We start from the raw sequence: 5,644 nt of genomic DNA on the forward strand, positions 1-5,644 counted from the left end.
CATGAAATCAACTCAAACTGAAAAGTAATGGTAGGGTGAATAATTCACTTTGGATTAAGAGTAAATCACTAAAGTAAGAGACCAAAAAGAGACAGAAAATTTGCATTTTGTGAATCCATCTGGAACACAAAAATGAAATTAAAACATAAATGAAATTAAATAACAGTTATTAAAACGAACAATTGGAAATAGTTAAATGTACATTCCTATACATTTATGGAAAAGTAGTTTTGCATAAAACTACTTTTATGCAAAAAGTAGAATGCAACTTCATTGCATTCGATGAAATTTGCAGTTCTAAATATATTTCTTAGGATAAACTTTCTCAGTTTTCAGAAATACTGAATTCCTGCTCCCCTAATCTCATTTTTTATCCTCCTGTGTGCTGATTGTGGGAGTTAAAATCCCAAACATCTGATGAACACAGTACTACAGAAAATGATAAATAATAATAACAGTGGAACTTGATGGGGTTTAGTTCTGAATAAGAGTTTGGAGAGTGTTTTATATACAGATAGTCCTTGACTTTTGACTAATTGCTTAATGACTGTTTAAAGCTCCTACCTGTACAGAACCTCTAATCATCATAAAATGTTGCACTACCCTCTTGTGGTCACACGGTTTCATTTCAGGTGCTTGGCAACCATCTGACATTTATATTTTTGAAATCCAATCTATACTTTTAAAACTACGTGACTTTTTAAGAGTTTTAAAAGATGAGATCTAGTATTTGAATTGTAGTAGCAGTTTAGCTCTTTGTTCTCAACAAATCCTTATATTGAAGACAAGAAGTCAGCAAAGTATAGAGAACTGCTATTAAGTTTAATGCATACAGTATCTGATTTTAGAAACATTTAGGACAAGGAAGAAAATTAAGACAGGTTTTTTACTGATGTAATTTCCAAAGGGTTTGACATCTTTCATAATGCTGCCACCACTGACTGTCACTGGGCAGGGTGGCCAAAAGCACATAGAACAGGGGAGATAGGTGGGTGGGGGAAGTTGCAGCATCCCTGCAGTTGCAAGCATTGCTTGGCCAGGTGGGCAACTGTTAATGCAGCCTAGCACTGTGTTGGCTATTTTGGCAGCTGCAGCACACTGCTGGCTCATATTTAAGTGATTGTCCACTAGGACTCTGAGATCTCTCACAGTTACTACTATTGAGCAAGGTACCACCTATACTATATCTGTGCATTTGATTTTTCCTGCCTAAATGTAGAACCTTACTTTTTTCACAATTGAATTTCATTTTGTTAGATAGTGCCCAGTGTTCAGGTTTAAAGGAACCTATTGCCGCCCTAGAGCCAACCAATGGTGGTCCTGGAGATTGTCTGTCTGAGGAGCCAGAACCGTTACCAACTCCCTCCTTAAGCATTCAGAACCCATGTGGTACAGCTCAAGTTAAACTAGGCCCAATACATTACTCCCCCTAGAATGTACACATATTATAATAAACAATAGTAGAAAATAAAATACAGCAGTTTACAATGTTTGCAATAGTACAAAGCAATAGTAGGAAATAAGTACAGCAGTGTACAAACACTTTCAATAGTACAGATACTTTTCCTGAACAGGAGGCAAGTACAATAGTTACATAAGCACTTACGATAGTACAATTACTTGAGGACAAAATCCTGAAAATAAGTTGGACGCTTACATGACCTTGTAGATTGCCTGGGGGATCCAGGCAACTCCCAGTCTACCAGCTTGCCCGCCAGGCTGGGTAGACCGGGACCCATGAGTCCACGAGAGTCAGACTGACTCGAGTCCATCTGGCTGGCCATTCCTGTTTGGCCCAAGCCAAAGTCCATCGTTGGAGCAGAGTTAGCACAGTGGCTGTCTTGGTTGGTTTGACTTTCCCCATTGGGGGACACATGTTGCACTCCTGGGCTTTGCCCATCTACGGCCACCTCCCCATTGTTCTGACTGATAGAGTCCTCAGGGCATGTGAATTGCCCTGCTTGGCTGCTGGTTTCTGGCTCTGGGAACGGACCTGTCGTGAGGTCCTTGCTTTGTGGCCGTTCTGGGAACCGCTTCTGCAGCTGATCAATATGGTGGCGAACGACTTGCCCGCCATTCAGAGCCACCTCATATGAGAGGGGGCCCAAGACTTTAGCAATTTTACCTGGTACCCACAAGTTCCCATGCCCATAGTTCCGGGCCCACACCCCATCACCCACTTTCAACCCCCTCAGAAGCTTTGGGCGAGAGGCGTCTGCTGCCACCTGGTCTGGGTATAGCCTGTCCAGTTTAGTGATGAGCCTTCTTCCTCAGCAAAACTCTGCTGGGCTCTTGCCTATTGCTGTGCAAGGCGTGGTGTGCTGGCAAAGCAAAAAATCAGCCAGCCTGTGGTGCCAATCCCCAGTCACTATGCGCTTGAGTGACTCCTTTGTACTGTGCACCATCCGTTTGGCCTGCCTGTTACTTGAAGGGTGAAAGGGAGCTGATGTAGCATGCCTTATGAGGTTAGTCCTCAAGAAGGCTTGAAACTCTGCCACTGTGAACTGGGCCCCATTGTCGGATACTATGACGTCCGGCAGCCCGTGTGTTGCAAAAAGCTTTCTAAGCACCTGGATGGTCCTAGCAGTAGTCATACTTGCAATTGGAATAACTTCCAGCCATTTAGAGTGGCTGTCGACCACTATCAAAAATTGCTGTCCCTGAAAGACCCAGCAAAGTCGATGTGAATCCTCGACCAAGGAGTGTTTGTCTCCTCCTATCTGTGAACAGGAGCATGTGGCATTTCTGGACCTAGTATCGTTTTACAGATTGAGACTTTATAAAGAGTTCCCGGTTCAACCCCCCTTCCCTCAACCCCATTTGGTCAGCCCCCCCATCATTACTTCGTGTCATCCCTTTCGTGGGAAAAAGGGAACTCTGGATCTTTTACGGTTATTGCCTTCTTCCTTTACAGATTCAAATGGAGACACAGGCCAGATGCCTTCTTCCCTAACCCTCCCCTTTGTTACCCCAGTTCAAAAGGTTTCCCTTGGTCTTTGAAATAACCTAAGGCAGGCTGAATCCATATCCACTCCTCCTTCCTCAGGAGATGGCAAAATCCAGGGAGGGGATAATGTTTTAAACATACATTTATGAATGTGATATAAATGGATTCTGACAGGAACAGATGAACACATTGCAGCCTTTTTAAAGCCACCCAGATTGTAACCTTGCTGATTGAACAGTGGCCTCATTTTCTGATTCTGCAATCAATCCTCCCTTTTGTCATCCTTAAATTTCTCTGCATGAAGCTGATTAAGAAATGTTTTTCTCATTGCAGATCTGTATGTGGCTTTTGTTCCTAAGGCCATTTGATTAAATGTCAGAGAAGTATTCAAATACACATGCAGAGAGCACAGATAAGTATAATACCTTTGTATTAGAATACAAAACACAAAATAGTACCTTCAACATCATTGATTAGTATCTCAGCCTTTCATCTTAGAGGGAACAGAGGCCTGAATTCATAAGTATGTTACACCTTATCGACACTTCCGGGTGGCAAGGCTCCGTCGAAGGCGGTCATTTTTGACCGTCAGCCCCGTTGCTGCATTTAAATCGCAAAAACAGTGACAATCAGCTGTTTCACGGTTTGGGAATCCCCTCCTTGGGAGAAGAGGGGGGGTGAGCATTCAGGTAGAGGTAGAGCTCACCTAGACCCCCAGAATTATCACTCTGGGGGTCGAAGGGTGAGAGCTCCCTCGGAGCCTGAATTAGCTCCGGACTCGGGGACTCCTCTGTTTCAAGGCTTTGAAACAGAACAGGACGCTGCAACCATCCCTGCTCCCAATATTGTATTTTGGATTACTTGGACACAGGCAGAGCTGAGCAGGAGAATATTGAAACAGCAAGTATATGATCTTTAACTCCGGTTTAACTTAAAGGAAGGGGAGGAGGATGGCGCCGGAATAAATCTTTAGAGAAAGTGGGAAGAACAAAGAATAAGGAAAATAGAATAAAAGAAGGAGGAAGATATAAAGTGGATTTTTAAAGTTGTAAAAGACTCTGTTAAAAACATTTGAAGTTGGCTCAAAAGTGATTTAAAAGACTTGGATATTTAACAGTGAAGCAACAAAGTTGTAATTTGGGCGGAAAAGTGAAAGTGAGAAACGAAAGTTAATTGGGTGTTAAAATGGCTTCCAAACCATGAATTAAAAAAACCACAGATTCAGTTTAGATGAGAGATACCAACTGGGATAGTGGTGAATTATGTTGGTACAAGATATCGTCTTAATACAGTTCTGAAGGCACAAGATTTTTATTGTAATATACTGAAGGCAGACTCACCGACATCCACAGAAATTAAAAGAAGAAAGGAAAAAGAAGCGCGACAGACACAATTGGAAGATACACAGTGAGATGAAGAAATTATCTCGCTGATTTCAAAAGAAGCACAGCAAACTTTGGAAATTGCGCAGCCCTTGGCTCCATTAGAAGAATCAAGGGCTCAAAGAGTGACACGGGCTGCAACCAGACAAAAGGAACAACAACAACAACAACAACAACAACAACAACAACAGAAACAATATACTACAATTACAACTCAAGAATCTACTTATACTGAAGCAGTGGGAGGAGTGAGACCAAAGAAGCAGATGCTTGTGAATCTGCAAGATACGCTCCGAAAGCTTCAAGTTGCAAAAAATGGTGACAAAGTTTCTAACATGGAATGTTAATGGTTTAAATTCACTGCAAAAGAGAAAGAAAATATTTCAGTACTTGAAACAATTTAAAAATGATGTCATATGCTTGCAGGAAACACATATCTGTGTATCTGATCAAAAATATTTGATAAACTCTAGATTGGGTATGCAGTTTATTGCATCTGCTGCAGAAAAGAAAAATGGTGTAGTCATTTATGTGAAGAAGAATTTAACAGCTAACTTAACTGAAGCAGATAAACAAGGACGATATATCATAATTGAACTTTTAATAGAAGGGAAGAAAGTACTTTTAATTCGATTATATGCACCTAATCAACAGCAAGGAGAATTTTATAAACTTCTACATAATAAAATAATTCAATGGGATTATAAATCGTGTATTTTAATGGGAGACTGGAATGGAGTATTGGACACACAAAAAGATAAAAAGGACCTTTTAAAAGCACTCCAAATCATGCTAGATTGCCTAAATCTTTTTTTGACATGAAAGATGATCTGGAACTGAGAGATGTTTGGAGAGAACGAAACGTGGAAGAAAGGGATTTTACTTTTTTTTTCTGACAGACATCAATCTTTTTCCAGGATTGACTTTGTATTAACTACTAATGATTTTTTTCTAGGGTTAAGAAGATCAAGATATGTCCAAGAATCTTATCAGACCACAGTCCAGTATGGATGGAATTGGACAAGGGGAATAATAATAATAATAATAATAATAATAATAATAATAATAATAATAATAATAATAATAATAATAATAATTTTATTTGTATACCGCCCTTCTCCCGAAGGACTCAGGGCAGTGAACAGGGCAAACATATAAAAATACAAAGATACAAAAGTTAAAAGAGAATTAAACAACTGCCCAAGCTAAAACAATAGGTAAAAATATTTACAACAACAATAAAATCCCAACCCATCCCCCATCAGGCCAGGCCGGCTTGTTTGAACAAATGAGTCTTCAGATCGCGCCGGAAGGA

The sequence above is a fragment of the Vipera ursinii genome, assembly GCF_947247035.1.
Source record: "Vipera ursinii genome assembly, chromosome: 1".
NCBI lineage: Eukaryota > Metazoa > Chordata > Lepidosauria > Squamata > Viperidae > Vipera > Vipera ursinii.